The 17,680-nt window shown below is 40.7% G+C and overlaps 1 protein-coding gene across 1 annotated transcript in view; it reads left to right on the top strand.

The window, feature by feature from the left end:
- Positions 1-17,680, top strand: part of LOC100998165 (ras-related protein Rab-40A-like) — a 90,825-nt gene that overhangs the window by 41,786 nt on the left and 31,359 nt on the right. The window contains exons 4-9 of the mRNA XM_031662633.1: positions 6,096-7,242; positions 7,369-7,418; positions 9,220-9,311; positions 9,703-9,843; positions 14,423-14,547; positions 14,934-15,041. The gene's annotated coding sequence lies outside the window, so the exon portion shown is untranslated. The remainder of the gene's footprint in view (positions 1-6,095; positions 7,243-7,368; positions 7,419-9,219; positions 9,312-9,702; positions 9,844-14,422; positions 14,548-14,933; positions 15,042-17,680) is intronic.

Raw genomic sequence — 17,680 nt, 5'->3', positions numbered from 1 at the left:
TGGTTTATTTGGAATCTTCTTCTCTTTTGATGTAGACATTAATTACTATAAACTTCTCCCTTAGAACTGATTTTGCCGAAACTCATGAGTTTTGGTATGTTTCCATTTTGGTGTATTTCCATTTCTATTTGTCTCAAGGTATTTTAAAATTTCCCTTTTAATTTATTTACTGATTCATTGGTTGTTTAGGACAATGTTGTTTAATTTCCGTATTTTTATAAAATTTCTGAAATTCCTTCTACTATTGATTTCTAGTTTTATACTATTGTGGTAAAAAAAATACACTTGATATTATTTTAATGTTGAATTTGTTAGGACTTCTTTTGTTGCCTAACATATGATCTATCCTCCAGAATATGTGCTTGAGAAGAATGTATATTCTGCTGAGGCACAAAGCACAGATATACATGGAAGGACTATGGCTCTGGTATCTGGTGCAGTAATGTACCTGATATCTGGGGTGCTGGCACCCCTGATGTTGTGTTATGGCAATATGTAAGGTGAAAATGCTCGTAAAGTAGCTAGAGGGCCAAGAATGGGAGCACAGATGCACACAAAGTTAGAGAGACTCTGTCGTTAGGGGAAGGTCTAGTTCTCTGTGGCATCTGAGCTGGCACCTTGAGTTGGGTCATGCATAGTGAGGACTTGGTTCTCGAGCCTGGAGTGTGGACTAGCTCATTATGTCAATGGCTCTGGTGTCTGAGTCATCAGTGGGCCCAGTGTAGCCACAGAGCCTGGGTCTGGAGTGTGATCACTCGCAAAGAGGTTATGGCTCTACATTAAGGAATGCTCAGGGTTGGAAGAGGTGATGGCTCCTTTCCTGAAGCAGCTCAACAGGGTGGCTACTTCTTGTGGAGAAGGAGAGGTATGCAGCTGTGTCTCCCTCTCTGGATTTCCCTAGTAGGAATGGCTGCGGGTTACCTCAGTGGCAAGGGATACTGGTGTCCTCTGTGGAGCACTCCTCTGGGTACCATGACGGTTCCCTGTGCATGACTGACATGCCACCTTTCTTCTTTGCTCATAGCTGTCTCCTGGTGTCTCAGGTATGCTGTTCTCACCAGAAATCCTTTCTCTGTGGGTAGTCTCCTTTTTTTTCTCCATTGTGCTGCTGCAGAATTTTTATTGGACCATTGAGCCCTTTCTGGTCTATTTTGGTTTGTGAATAGATGTTTGTATTTGTTTTTGTTGGGGGATGAAGGCTGATACCTCCTACTCCACCATCTTGGTCAGTTTTTTTTTTTTAATTTTTGAGACTTTTCTTTAGAGTTCCTCCTAAAGTAAAATATGATATTCTTTTGTTGCATGATTTTATCTACAGATGCCTACTTCATGGAAAAGAAGGAAAAAATAATTATGAGAACAAATACATGTTCACATCTCATCAGTGGGACCTGCCATATATGCCTACTTGTTATGTGTATCTTCTTTCAGACTTGCTCAAACAGACACACTGTGTTCTGTGGTGGACAGGTCTATGCAAACCTACCCCCAAAGTCCAAGGAAGCTGAGAGGCCAAAGAAAGAGGCTGATAAATCCAGTTTCTTAGAAAGAAACATTTAATAGGAACTAACAAACAGAAGCTATTGGAAAATCCAAATCCAGGGCTTACTTACCATAAGGAAAGGGTATACATGATTCAGAAGAAATCTGTAGGAAAATTGAAGTACAATAACATCAAGATTGTTTTGACCTAAGGGCAAGAATTATGGTAAGTATGTGCTCTTACACAAGGAACAATAGATAAACTGGAAATTTTTTGAGGCTTTCCTGGAACTGAGGTTAATCAGAAGTAAATATGGCAGATTAGCATCCAAGATAGAGTAACTTTAGCCTCCACATACTTGTTTTCTCAGTTTATATGCTGTAGGGAGCACTAACAGAACCTTCAGATAATATTTGCTGTCACTTTTTAAATCTAAGGTGTCCAAAGTCTTAGAGTTTCCCAGGTGCCATCTAGCCCCAAGTAATGAACATGAAACAGCTTTCCATTTGTCCATACTTAATTTTCCATGTTTCATTTACACTATTACTCATTACATTGTTATACTTGTACATCTGGAACCTAATCTGGAAAATCTTGGTGCGAAAAGGCAGTGATTTCTGGAATTTAGTTTTCATGTGTCCACACTACTACACAAATCCCTTGGTTGGTTTAGAGATGCATCCCATTTAGAACCTGACCTGATTTTGTGTTATAAGTGCTGGGCATGTGTATCTTTTCCATTCCTTTTATTATTTTTAATTGCACAAGGAAGGTACTTTAAGAGTGTTTTAATGTGCACATATTGGTTGTTCCTGGGCCCTGGGCTGAGTGAGACTCTGACTCAACTTATACCCCGAACCCACTGTGTCAGGATTCTTCCCCTCCAGAGACTGTGGTGCTGAGCCCTGGGTGGTTTCATGCAGTCTCTCCCCCTTTCCATCCCTTGTGGAAGTCACTGCTCGGCTAACTAGGTAGCTAAACAGAGGAGCCTACTTTCAATTTAAGGGGATGCATTTGGGAGAATACAGAGAGAGACATTGTGTTCATGCATTTTGCATTGCTATAAAGGAATAATACCTAAGGTGAGGTAATTCATAATGAAAAGAGGTTTATTTGGCTCAGAGTTCTGCAGACTGTACAAGAAACATGGTGCCAGCATCTGTTTCTGGAAGCTTTTACTCATGGTAGAAGGCAAGGGGAGGTGGCATGTCACACGGCAAGAGAGGAAACAATAGAGAAAAGAGGAGGTGCCAGGCTCTTTTTAACAATCAGATCTTATGGTAACGAATGGAGCCAAAACTTACTCATTACCACAAGGATAGCACCAAGCCATTCATGAGGGATCTGCCCGCATGACCTAAACACCTCCCGCCAGGCCCCACCCTCAACATTGGAGATCACATTTCAACTTGAGATTTGGAGGAGACAGATATTCAAACTGTATCACGCGTGTTATGAAACTACTTTCATTTCATTTTCATTTCATGACCTTCACTGAAATCCTAGGAAGAAGAGACATTGCCTGACAGCAGAATGTAAGGTTCATTTGAGAGGCATGCTTGTCCTTTCCCTGGGCATCTGTAATTTCGCTGAAGCCACTCAGTTGGAGCTGTAATTTCCCTGATGCTGCTCAGCTTTTCCTGAAGCTATCATGTGGATAGATTAATATATTAGTTTTGTGACAACCATATTACCTAGTTCCTTTGGCTCAGGGATGTTCCCCATTCTGATGCTAAGCCATTTTCCTGTGGGAAGGACTGGAGATTTTGTTTTTTTTGGATTATTTTTCTCACTTCCAAACCCAACATGCTTTTTGTTGGAAAATGCACAAAAGGAAAAATATCATTAGAAACCCTAAAAATTCTATTATTCATGAATAAGAACTGTTAACTTTTGAATATTGCTATGGTTTGAATGTCCCTTCCAAAACTCATATTAAAATTTTATTGACATTATAACAGTGTTGAGAGGTGGGGCCTTTAAGAGGTGATTAGGTTATGATAGCTCTGCCCTCATGAATGATTTAATGCCATTATTGTGATAGTAAGCTTCTAATAAAAGAATGACTTCAGCCCGATTTTCTCTGTCTTCTGCACTCACTTCTGCTTCCCACACTTCCGTCATGGGATGACCCTTGCCAGATGCCAGCACTATGCTGTTGGACTTGCCAGCCTTCAGAACAGCGAGAAATAAATTTCTTTTCTTTATAAATTATCCAGTCTCTGGTATTCTGTTATAGCATCAGAAAATGGACTAAGAGAAATAAACATTTTTCCAGAAGTTTTACTATGCAAATGTAACTATACTTAAAACAAAAATCAGATAATATCCTACTTATAGCTTTATAAACTGCCTTTTTATGAAAAACATCATATTTCGAAGGTCAATCTATATCAATCAATATAAATCCACATAATAACAAAAATGGCCATAGAAGCAGTAATGGTCTATTCAGGTATAATAATAATAATAATAATAGCTAATGTTTATTGTGATTTCCTCAATGCCTGATACTGTTGCAAGTGCTAAACATATACTTAATCATTTAATCCTCACCATATTATATGATGAGGCACTGTTGTTGTCTGACTTTAAACATAAGGGAACTGAGGCATAGTGAGGATAGGGCTAGCAAGTGCTGAGACTTCAATTTGAACACAGGCTGTGTGGCTCCCAAGCCCTTACATCTAATCAGTATATGCCACTGCCTCTCATATGAGAACACCAACCGTATTATTTATCAGAATAAAGCAAAATATATGAAATTAAGATACTACATTTTTCCCCATTTGACTAAGCAGAGATTTAAAATATTGAAAAAAATGAATGTGATTTGGAATTTGGGGAAATGTGTCCTGGAATACTGTGGAAGGGGCTGACCAGCATCTTGTCTCCCTTCCTGTTTCTCAAAGACGTTCCTATTCTGAAGCGAGGGGCTTTGCTGTAGGTGGAGCAGAGAATGGTTATGTTTCCCGGTGATTTTATTCTTTTGCATATTTATAAGACCAATAGGTGTTTATTACAGTTTAAAAAGTGAAAACATAGGACATAAAATAAAATAACCATTCCTCAAACATAACACCTAAAAATAAGACCTGCTAATGTTTTCATCCGCATTATTTTCTTAGAAGTTTTCTCATGTAGGAATTTATACACTTATGCATGTATGGACGTATTTATATATTTATATGAAAAAGACAAGATCTCATTTTAGTTTTTTAACCTGCCTATGTCAATATAGTGGGTTGGATAATATCCTCCAATAATATATGTCCAAGCCTTAGCCCTTAGTACCTGTGAATGTAATATTATTTGGAAATAGAGTCATTGCAAATATAATTTAGGATCTCAAGATGAGATGATTCTGGATTTAGTGTGGGCCCTAAATCTAATGACTGGTGTCCTTGTAACAGAGAGGATGGGGAGATTTGACATACACAGGAAAGAAGGTCATGTGAAGAAGGAGGCAGAGATTGGAGTTATGCTGCCATAAGCCAGGGAAAGCTATGAGTCACCAGAAGCTGGAAGAGGCAAGAAAAAAATTGTCTTCCCAAGCCTTCATGGGGAGTGTGACCCTGTCAAAACCTTGATATCAGGCTTCTGGTCTCCAAAACTGTAAGAAAATAAATTTCTGCTGTTTAAAGACACAAATTTTGTGGTAATTTGTTGTGGTAACCCTACGAAACTAGTATACTCACTAACAACATATCTAAAATGTCATTAATTGTAAATAAACACCAGTCTATGTCTTATATTGATGTGGCTGTAAGGATAGTAATATCAGTGACACATTAAAGAAATTTTAAATTGACTAAAATTTCTTGTAACAAGTGATTTTTATATGTATTGAGTCATTCACTGCTCATAGCTCCCTTACGAGATAGATATTGTGGCTAATCTCTGTTTTATAGATGAAAAACTGAGGGACAGAGAGAGTGACTTTGCCCAAGACTACACAGTTAGGGAGTGGGTCAGCTTGGATTTGTGCCCAGTACATGTTGCTCCAGAGCCTAGAAGCTGTCACAAATTTGTTAAGTGAAAGCAGTCTGCACAAGTGAGCGTATTTTAGGAGGTCATTAAAAGTAATACTAAGTGTTTTAATACAGTTACACATTTACGCAAACATTGGACCTAGTGACAAAAGGTGGTTTGTGATCTTGGAGAGCCTGTTCATTGCAATCAAGGGACAGAAGCCATAGTAGGGGGATAAGGAGTCAACAAAGTGAACAATGTTAACAGAGACTGTAGAGAACTGTTTTTGGTACTTTGAATTTGAAGGAGGTAGGGAGAGACAGAGAGAGAATGAATTAAATATCCTATTGCTGAATGGGTAATAAGGGGTTAAGGAGGGATATTTTAGAATCTTCAATTCCTTTAAACTTAAGTACATTCAAAAGTTAATGTAAAGGAGCTCTCTAATCTCAGATGTAACCTTGAAGTTGTCCATATATTTATTTCCCTACTACCATCTCATTTCTATTATGGAGTTAATGAGACACCTCCATTGGAATACTATGGGCTTTGAGTGAAATACAGATTTAGTTATTAGTGATTAAAAGTGGGAAAACTGTGTGAAAGAACTGCTCATAACTCTTGGACTTTTACCTCTCAGGGAGGCAGCAGGTGGCTGAAATTCTGGCGTGCTGTGACTGGATAATGCATGATCTGAGGACCCCTATACTGATGACTGTGGATGGGGCCACATTTTTTTCTACAAATATATTCATATACTGAGCAGTCAGGAGCAGCCCTTAGGCAAATACCACACCTTGCTTCTCTGGTGTGATTGATATCTGAGCTCACCAGGTGAGTTCAAAAACATGCCCATGTTCCCAGCATTGGGAACTGGGTCTGCTGAAAGGCCTGATGTTGGCCAGCTTTTATGAGATTATGAAGCACCCAAGAATGTAGAGAACGTTCTGTTTCTAAAACTTTGAACTCAAGGCACATCAGAGAGAGATTTGCCTTCCTTATATGGATGTCTGTGTTCTCATTAGGAGAGAAACAATGAAAAATGACTTTTCACAATGCCTGCCTTAGCCTTGAGGCTCAACCAGCCCCCATTTCTGTGTCTCAGCATTTAAAGGGCTATTGAAGTCCCACTCCATGCTATATATTCTCCACAGGTTTTCTCATTAACTCCTCAGGACAGCTCTGTAAGGATGGTATGGTCAGTCCCATTTCACAGATAATCAGGCTCAGACTCACAGAGTCTAAATCACCTGAAGTGGCAGGATTGGAATGAGGTTCCATCTCTCACCCTCCCTAGAGGACCCTGAGCAGCCTCCCTTTTAGAAGATGGGCTTCCGGGACTTGAGAAATGGTCAGCATCCATTGCCCTGCTATTATGGACCCATGCATCCTCACTCCACAGCCCCTCTGGGTGATGAAGAAGACAGAGAGATGATATCCTGCCCCTTGTGCTGAGAGAGCTGGTTGTTGGGCTGCATGAATTGGCTGATTCCTGAAGTGGTGAGTGGGCTCAGTCAGAAGCTCAGGTGTTGGCTTTGGGACAGGTGAGCTGGACAGAAGGGAAGTAACATGCCCTGAACTACTGAAAGCAAATGCACTCTATATTTCATCTCCTTTAATCTTTTTGTTTTTGTCTGTTTCGGTAGAGACAGTGTCTCGCTATGTTGCCCAGGCTTGCCTTGAATTCCTGACCTCAAGTGATCCTCCCATGTCAGCCTTCCAAAGTGCTGGGATTACAGTCATGTACCACCTCACCTGGCCTCCTTTAATCTTAATTGCTATCCAAGGTACCCAGTATTCAGATGAGGGTGCTGCCGTTAGGGGAGTTTTTTCGAGGAGAAAACTTTATCTCCTGACCAGCCGCTAACTCTGGAATACTCTAAAGTTTTATCATTTTCTCTTGATGCCTCCAGGTCTCTGAATGCTCTAATCTCCCTCCTGGCTGACAGTACGGGCTCCTCAGGTATTTTCCAAAGTTTTTTCTTTTTAAATTATGACATGTATAATTTTTAAGTCTCATTATGGAAATTTAAAATGCTTTCCAAATGAAAAATAAAAACCCAGTAACAATTGTATTAAAACGAGGAAGGAAACACTTTTAAAACTACTTCTCAGATATTGGGTTGGTGTCTGTGATTTGTGAAACATAGTTGTTAACAAACTGGCAACAATTTCAACAGATAATTCAAATAAGTATATATGTGAACAATAAATATTAAAAAACAGAGACACCACAAGAACTAATGAGATGCAAATATTTTAAAATCCTGAGAATTTATAATAAGTGGAAACAACAAGATACAAAAGATGAGGACTGTGATTGCACATTTGGAACAGACAATGTGTGTGTGTGTTGGGGGGAGGGGTGAACGTGTTCATGTGCACCTCACAGGGACACATCTAGAGAGTATGCAGAATCCTGGGGACAGCAGACCCCTTGGAATCAAGGGGTGGGAGTTGGACCAGTGAGAGTGCAGATTAATTTCAATTTATGAATGTATTCATATATTGTTTGAAATTCAGTATTTGGGAATAAAGTATTTTGATAAAGATTTGAACACACAAGAAACTTTTGAACTGATTGTCAAAGGTAATATGCACATATTTTCATTAATTTGAAAAAGAATTCATTGTGTTATATGGTGAAAGAAATAAAACATCTAATTGACTGTGTGTGTGTGTCCTCTAGCTCTATCACCCCATATACACACTCACAGATGTAGCATTATCGTTCATTCGGGTGGGCACTGTAACCAATCTGAGTTTTATATATCCTAAAACGTGATGAATACAAGGAGACTGCTATCATTAGGTCAATAATTCAAAAAAACCTCTGGCTGATATAGTGAAGCTAACTTCCAACCTCAATCCCTTTCTCTCCCCTGCTGAGCCTCTGGTCTGACTCTCAATGCTGCGATCCTGTCTTTGGCTACCAGGAGGCATCACAGCTATCTCCATGTCTTTTGTTCTTTTATTTTAGAAAAGGAGTACATTTTGCTAAGAGTAACAAATGTTATGAAGTGATTTGTTTACTATGACACCAGTTCTATTTGGAAAATTCACATATTAAAGCAGGTCCATTTGCTGTTGACTCCAAATCTACATCATGTTCATTCATTTATCTCTTCTCTCCACGATATAGGTTGAGGTGTCCATAAGGTGGATAGGTTCCTCCCAGAGAGCAGGGCGTTCACTCTTCATTACTGCACCCCTGTACAGGCTTCCTAGTCCTTCTCCCAGCCCCTCTCAGTCATCCTCTCTCCTGGACACTATGAACACAGCTGCCCAGGTCCTATATCAGTGACCCATCCACTCTCAGCCACCTCCTGCCTGCCCTGCACTGACCAATGACGACTGGTGACTGCCAAGATGCACTAGAGCTACCTGGTGTTTCATGGCATGGATTTCCTGGAGCATATGTTTTTACAGTCTTCTTTTTTACCTCTATCATTTTTTTTTTCTTCCCAGTATGGGGAAGTGGATTTGGGTCTGCTCAGAGGCATGACGTTGAACAGCTTTTATGAGATTAGAAAACACCCAAGAATGTAGAGAACATTCTGTCTCTAAAACTTTGAACTCGAGGCATATCAGAGAGAGATTTGCTTTCCTTATATGGATGTCTGTGTTCTCATTAGGAGAGAAACAATGAAAAATGACTTTTCACAATGCCTGCCTTAGCCCTGAGGCTCAGCCAGCCCCCACTTCTGTGTCTCAGCATTTAAAGGGCCATTGAAGTCCCACTCCATGCTATATATTCTCCACAGGTTTTCTCATTAACCCCTCAGGACAGCTCTGTAAGGATGGTATGGTCAGTCCCATTTCACAGAGGCTCACAGAGTCTAAGTCACCTCCCCAGGTAAGTGGCAGGATTGGAATGAGGTTCCATCCTTCACCCTCCCTAGAGGACCCTGGGCAGCTTCCCTTCTAGAAGATGGGCTTCCAGGACTTGACAAATGGCCAAATTCCACTCCCCTGCTATTGTGGCCCCACGGGTTCTCCACTCCACAGCCCCTCTGGGTGATGAAGATGACAGAGGACGTGAAATCTTGTCCTTTGTACCAAGAGACCTGGGTGTAGGGTCACACGAGTTGGCTGAGGTGGAGAGTGGGCTCAGGCAGAAGCTCAGGTGTTGGCCTCGGGACAGGAGAGCTGGAGGGAAGGAAAGTAATATGCACTAAACTACTGTAAGCCAATACACTTTATATTTTATCTCCTTTAATCTTTTTTCTTTCTTCTTTTTTTGGTAGAGACAAGGTCCTGCTATGTTGTCCAGGCTTGTCTTGAATTCCTGGCCTCAAGAGATCCTCCCTCCATGGCATCCCAAAGCACCGGGATTACAGGCATGAACCACCTCACCTGGCCTCCGTTAATCTTAACTGCTATCTGAGGTACCCATTATTATGACCATTATTCAGATCAGGGTGCTGCCTTTAGGGGAGTTTTTGTGAATCCAGGAGAAAACTTTGTTATCTCCTGACCAGCAGCTAACTCTGGAATACTCTAAAGATTTATCATTTTCTCTTGATGCCTCCAGGTCTCTGAATGCTCTAATCTCCCTCCAGGCTGATAGTACGTGCTCCCCAAGTGTTTTGCAATGTTTTTTCTTTTTCAGTTATGACATGTATAATTATTAAGTCCCATTATGGAAATTTAAAACATTTTCCAAATGAAAGATAAAAACCCAGTAACAATTGAATTAAAACAGGGGGGAAAACATTTTCAAACTACATCTCAGATGTTGGGTTGGTGTCTGTGATTTGTGAAATGTACTCATTAACAAAACAATTGGCAATGATTTCAACAGAAAATTCAAATAAGTATATACATGGACAATAAACATATTAAATATGCAAAAACCACAATAACTAATAAGATGCAAATATTTTTAAATCCTGATAAATGATAATAAGTGGAAATGACAAGATGAGGACTGTGATTGCACTTTTGGAGAAGACAATGTGTGTGTGTATGGGGGGGTGAACATGTTTATGTGCATCTCACAGGGACATGTCTGAAGAATATGTGCCATCCTAGGGACAGCAGACCCTTTGGGGTCAGGGGGCAGGAGTCAGGTCTGTGAGAGATGCAGGATAAAATTCTTATTTTTGAGTGTAATTTTGCATATTTTTAAAAACTTTATATTAAAGAGAAGAGTATTTTGATAAAAACTTGAGCACAAAAAATCTTTATGAAGAGATCAACAAAAGAATTGTATATATGTATTCACTAATTTATGAAAACAATGTATTTGATTTTATGGTGAAACAAAATAGATAAAAATTGAATTGACTGTATTTCTACGTGTGTGTGTGTGTTTGTGTCTGTTTCTCCTCCAGCTAAATTACTCCAAATACACGCTCACAGGTACAGTTTTACCTTCAATGTAGAGGTTGGTGGTCTAGCACTAATCTTGCTTTTAGATATACAGGAAAATGAAAGACACAGAGAGATTGCTACCATTAGGTGAATAATTCCAGAAAACTTTGGGTGATACTGAAGTCAAGGTCCCAACCTCCATCTTTCCTTCCCAGTTGATGAACCCCCTAGTCTGAAACTCTCAGAGCTGCAATCCTGACTCTGGCCCGAAGTGATATCTAACTCCATTATTATTTTCCTTTTTCTAATGAAAAAGAGTACATTTTTCAAAGAGTGTCAAATGTCTTGGGATGGTTTGTTTACTGTAAGTTTTCTTTGGAAAATTCACATGTATATTAAAAGCAGGTCCATTTGCTGTTGACCCTAAATCCACATGTCATTCATTGATTTATTTCTTCCTTTGTTAGTGCAGGTTGAGGCGTCCATACTGTAGAGGGGTCCCTCCCAGGGTGTAGGGTGTTCACTCTCCATTACCCCACACCTGTACAGGCTTCCCAGACCTCCTCTTAGGCATCCCCTCTCCGGGACGCTATGGACACAGCCGTCCAGACCCCATTCCAGTGCCCCCATTCTCTTCCACTCACCTCCCGCTGCCCTGGTTTGCGCTACACCAGCCTGCTAAGGACTGCCAAGGCTCGCTTGTCATGCATGGTGTTTCATTGTATAGATGCCATGGAGTATATGTTTTTGCAGTGTTCTTTTACACCTATCAATTTTTTTCTGGAAGAATTAGAATCATTCTGTCCATAGGTTCATAGACTGGGTTTTAGTGGAGGGTATTTTATTTTTTTGCTCATTGCGTAAACGTCTTTGTAGAGGTTTGACGATGGAGGTACGTTGGTGCCCCCTCGTGACAGGAGCCTGAACTGCAGCTTTTACATCTGAGCAGGAAGGTGGGAAGGAGCGGTTTAGCTCAAGCCCACTCTATGGAGTTTTCTGGAAGTCTGGATGGAAAATGGAGCAATTCCAGGCTAAAGGAATATTGATGGCCTCCAAACAAAGTGCAGCCTCTCACTATGCTGAAGAGAAGGCTTTATGTGGGAGCAAGGAAAAGATTATTTTTATTTGTATGCTTTGAGTCCTCTGAAAAAATAGCTGTAGATGGATATGAGCAAAAATGGATCCTGGCTACTGATGATCTTTGTAACCTGCCTTTGACTTTATTATGACAATTTTCCCATGAAAATACATGTCTACCATAACATTTTAAATTACTTTACAACATAATTTTAGTTTTGATTTTTGCCATCAACTGGATGTTTCATCATATGGATGGTACCACATTTATTTCACTTTGAGATAAAAATGTAGTTCCTTTACCATGTTTTATTATAAACAGTAGCAAACATAACATCCTTGCTCACATATGTGCAAATATATTTGTAAGAGTTTCTTTATGAGATTCTCAAAATACTATTTCATTATGAAATCTATAAAGTTATTATATTAACACAATACATGATAACATTATTACTCATATGTATTCCTACTAATACGGTATGTAAGTGTCTGCTCACACACTGGAAATAATGTTGATTATTGCTAACTGGTTAGGCAAGAAATCATCTCTCATCATTGTTTTCATTATAACTTATTTTTACTGCCTCCTAGAATTCCATCCTATGGATGTGACATAATCAATTTTCACAACCCTGTGTTATTCAGAGTGTCCTGATATTTCCTTTTATCTACTCTGGCATGTTTTCAAGGTCTGTGCTCTGCTGAAGGGCACAGTTCCTGTGGCTGTTTGCACTGAGCTGAATACGTCCTCTTGGAACACAGCAAGCTGTCTTAGAAAAATTCTAGTATTGTGATAATAGAACCTGATTAGCACATGAGTGTGGGGGAGTGTGTGTGAATGTGTGTAAGTGTGTGTGTGCTGACAACCACACTTGCCTCTGCTTCCTTCTGCCTCTTTATGGCTTTGCATCCTGTTTGGTCTCCCTTTCTAAATTGAGGTCTAGCAGTGAAGAGAGGGTATTGTTAGGATGGCCGTCCTTATAACCAGACCTTTATCAACATCCTTCACTACATCCTGAAGTTAAACTTCTAAAAAGGAAATTGTTGGTGCTTAGTGTATGCACCTATGTAACCCTTTGATAAGTATTGTCATGCTGACACCCAGAATGTTAGTGCCGTTTAGGCTCCCCAAAGTGCAACAACGTGAAAAAGTTTGGAGAGGGGTGAGGAAAGTAATAATGCTGGCATCCTGTCACAGAGGGAAGGCCCGGGACCCTGTTGTGGTCCCACTCTCAAGCCATCACAACATTTGGAAGACATGAAAATGATCAGACCTGAATTAGACTTCAGGTAGCATGTAGGGTGGGGAAAAGGTCATTGGAGGAACACAGGACATAGAGTCAGGGCTGGGATACAACTACAACTTTATGTACATTCGTGTTTATGTAAGACATGTGCATCAAGGCCTTTTTATGAAAAATTTTGGTCATTCCTGTGGTACAATAGAAGCCTTGGCCAATATTTGTTAAACAAATTTCTTGCAATATTATTTATAGACAATAGAATCAATTCATTTTAAGGTTGGCAATTTTTATTAAATGTATAGAGTTGTACAACCGTCACCATAATTGAGTTTTAGAAATTGCAATTGCCCCCAAAACTCCCATTGTGCTTTAATGCAGTTAAACCTGCACCTATCCTCAGCTCTTGGAACCACAGTTATGCTTTGTGTGTCTGTGGATTTGTTCATCCTGGACATTCATATAAATGGAATCATGTAATATTTGGTATTTTGCATCTTTCACTTAGCATGATGTTTTTAGGGTTCATGCATATTGTAGCATGTAGCAGAATTCATTCATTTTTTTAAAGGCTGAATAATATTCTATTCTAAGGATATACCACATTTTGTTTATCCATCTGTCTATTGATGGTCATTTCGATGATTTCTGCTTTTTGCCTGTTATGAGTGATGATGTTATATACATTTATGTACAAGTTTTTATGTAGACATAGGTTTTCATTTTTTCTTGGCTATGTACTCAGGAGTAGGATTTCTGGGTCATATGGTAACTCTCTGTTTATTCATCTGAGGAACTGCCAGACAACTTTCATAACCCTAACAGTCTTGAGAAGTACAGGCTCAGTCTGTTGCTTCTCTTGTGATTTGACTGTGGTTACACATTTTTAGAAGGAATACCACTAGTTCCGGTGTCCTTCTTGTCACATCGTATCCGGGAGTATACAATGCCTGCATGATGTCACTGGTGATGTTAATCTTCATCGTTTGGTTAAGGATGGTGTTTGTGATGTTTCCCCAGTGTACAGTAACTATTTTTCATGTACCTAGAGAGCATATGGAGAGAAGAAGGAAAACACACATTTCTAATTTCACTGTGAGTCAGTTCATTTCTATGTGGTGGAATGAGCACCCTGATGGGCCTGGGGGGAAGGGAAGAAAGTGGTTTTACCATCTCCATCCAACTGAGTCATGGACCCCATGAATGGAGTTTGGGGTACAGGGATGAAGTCATCACTCACCCCATTTCTTACTGTTTCATAGTTTTTCCTACCTCCTGTTTCCCCCTACCCTGTTGTGTATGACAGAAATGTGTTTCCTTTGCACTCCAGAGGGGCTTAATGGAAACCTCATACTATGTCTGCTGGACAGGACACTGGAGCAAGGATACTGGAGAGCTCTCTGCATCCTGGCACAAAATCCAAACCAGTAACTCCGGGACGTTCTTGACTCAGGGGTAAGTCACTTCTCCTGCTTGCCTCTCTTGGAGAGTGCATATTTCTGTTATGTGGGAGCTTCACTGCTGTGTGGTAGAGTGATGCTGAGGCACACAGAAGCAGGTAGAGCACCTGGTGGGTGAGCCAACACCCAGGGCACGGGCTCCAGGACTTGTGCTGCTTGATCCACCCTTCTCATGGTCTAGGTCTTCCCATCTTTCGGTCCTCTCTCTGAGTAGCTTGGATTCCTGTTACATCCCATACTGTCACAAAGAGCAGGGGACAAATGGGGTGGGGAAGGGAGCAAATACAGAGAGAGGTAGAAGTGATCCCTGGAGGGCCTGCTGTTTTCCGTTCTCTTCCCTGTTCTTTCTTGTTTCACATGTTTCTTTATTTTACCCCACAGTTAACCTCAGAAACCTGGTAATCCATATGACCCCACAGCTATGCCTCATGGCCCAAAGGGTCAGATTTCATCTCCACAGTCGTCTTCCTCAACGTGAAGGGCTGTTGAGTGAGTACCCTTAGGGCACAATACTAGGGAAGTGTAAAATTATCATCTTCCAAATGGGAAGCTGCTGGTTCCATTGTTGGGGGTGGGGGGCAAGAGATGGAACCTCATTGCCATTCTGCCACTTATCTGGAGAGGGTCTTAGTCTCTGTGAGCCAGAGCTTGATCATCTGTGAGATGGGATTCACCATACTTTCTTCACACCACTCTCCTGATGGGTAAATGAAATAAACTATATATTTTTATACCACTATCTTAGTCTGTTTAGTATTGTTATAAAGGAATATCTGAGGCTGCATACCTTATAAAGAAAAAAACAAAACAAAACATAATAAAATCGTTATGTGGCTAACAATTTTGATGGTTGGAAAGTTCAAGATTGGGCATCTGCTTCTGATGAGGGTCTCAGGAAGCTTCCACTCACAATGGAAGGCCAAGGGGAGCTGGCTTGTGCAGAGATCATATGGCGGGAGAGGGAAAAGAGATGAGAGGTGCTGGGCTTTTTTCAACAACCAGCTCTTGTGGGAACTAATAGAGCAAGCACTCACTCATCACAGCAAGGATTTACCTTTCATGAAGGATCTACCCCCAAGACCCAAACACCTCCTGTTAGGCTCCACCTCCAACATTGGGGATCAAATTTCAACATGAGGTTTGGAGGAGACAAACATCCAAACCGCAGCAAACACTTACTGAATTTTTTCTTCTAAAAATGTTGTTTCTGAGATGTCTCTAATAAGGTGACTTTGGGGCTGTTTTGATATTTTGGCCATGCTGCCATGACCATTCTTGCACACATGCCAGAGACTCTGCAGTGCAGACTTGAGAGGACAGCAGTTGATGGGGCCACGCTTGCTTCTCTCATACATGTTGCCGAGTGTATTTGCAAAGATACTCTGTACCGTTTTGTCCTCCTGCAGCAGTGTATAGGATTTTTATGACTCCACAATTTCAATTTAAACAGGACACAGCATAGATACAAACTCACTTATCAGGTTTTCTTATCAAATTCTAGAATTATTCCAGGACATATTCTGAGGCATAAAGTAGGACTGTTATGTTTGTGTTTAGAAATGCACATGTGAAATATGCCATTTATGTGGATATCGATGGAAAAAAATGAAAAGTATTTTAACATTATAGTGATAGGATATAAAAGTAGCAAATATTAATAAAGTTGGGAAATCCATTATTGCACAAATCTAGAGAAACAGGTGCTCTCATCTTGTAGTTGGTTGGGATATTCATTAGTAAAGAGATTTTAACTTTCAACTAGACAGTATATACTAAAAATAGTCATGCTCTTTGACAAAAAAATAATCATTTGTGGAAACATATTCTCCAGATACAGCCTCCCAGGCTCATGTGTCCCTATTGCTGAGGGCTGAGCTGACCATTTCCCTAGCTGATTTGTTACCTTCAGCCCCAGCCCTATTCCCAACCCTGAGCGATCTATCCTTCCAACCAAACAGGAGAATCTGTCTCATGGCTGAATGCCCAGCCTTGATGAACCATATACAGAGCTTTTCCAAATTGACATGGAGCAATGCTCAGGTCCCTACTCCCGGAGGGACCTGTAGACCTCTGACCTCATCCCTGTCCAGGAAAAACCTCTCTTCTCCCTTCTCTGTGTCCTCAGGACCCTTCCCCTCCCTGCCAAGTACAAGCAGTCCAATCCTTTCCTTAAGTTTAAGTTTTCACACAGGATGAAGCAAACACTGGCTTCAGACAGCTTCTGCTTCCAGCCCTGCTATAAACCTTCCTTGAGACAGGAGGAAACAGGCCCAAGCCTTTTTTTTTTTTTTTTCCTGGAAATGCAGGGAGGGTGATATGGTTTGGCTTTGTGTCCCCATCCAAGTCTCATCTTGAATTGTAATCCCCAGGTGTTGAGGGAGGAATGTGGTGGGAGGTGATTGGATCATGGGGGTGGTTCCCCCCATGCTGTTCTGATGATAGTGAGTGAGTTCTCATGTGATCTGATGGTTTTATAAGTGTTTGGCACTTTCCTCTTCACACACTCTCTTTTCTTGCCGCCTTGTGAAGAAGGTACTTGCTTCTCCTTAACATATCTCCATGATTGTAAGTTTCCTACGGCCCCCCGCACATCCGCCCAGCCATGTGTAACTGTGAGTTAATTAAACCTTTTTCCTTTAAATTACCTAGTCTTAGGGAAGTTCTTCACAGCAGTGTGAAAACGGACTAATACAGAGGGTAAACACAAGGAGAACAGATATTAAACTCCTTAACAATATATGTCCTGATGCTAAAGATCTGCCACCAGCAACTCAAGGTGCCTAGACTGGCACGTTCTGGCAGTGGACCTGCTGAGCAACCTCTTTTCCATCCAGCTCTGTGGTTAGGAGCATGTGCTTTGTAGTCACAGACGTCTGTGAAGAAGAAAGGATACTAATACTGAGATCGAATCCAGACACTAACATAAAGAACCTGGAGCTGGGCCCCTCTAAACACTCTGCTCCATAAGTAGAAGTTATCTTTCCTCTTTGGAGCAGAAATTCATATGTGAATTTCACCTGCCCCTGCGACAGCATGGGCCCCTTAACCAGCATGCACATCAGAGTCGCCTTGATGAGCCTTTTCTAAACCCTCAGTTGAAACCCCCTTGTTGGTAGAAATAGGACTTC

The sequence above is a fragment of the Papio anubis genome, unplaced genomic scaffold, assembly GCF_008728515.1.
Source record: "Papio anubis isolate 15944 unplaced genomic scaffold, Panubis1.0 scaffold82, whole genome shotgun sequence".
Taxonomy (NCBI): domain Eukaryota; kingdom Metazoa; phylum Chordata; class Mammalia; order Primates; family Cercopithecidae; genus Papio; species Papio anubis.
This window is presented reverse-complemented; position numbering and strand designations above follow the sequence as displayed.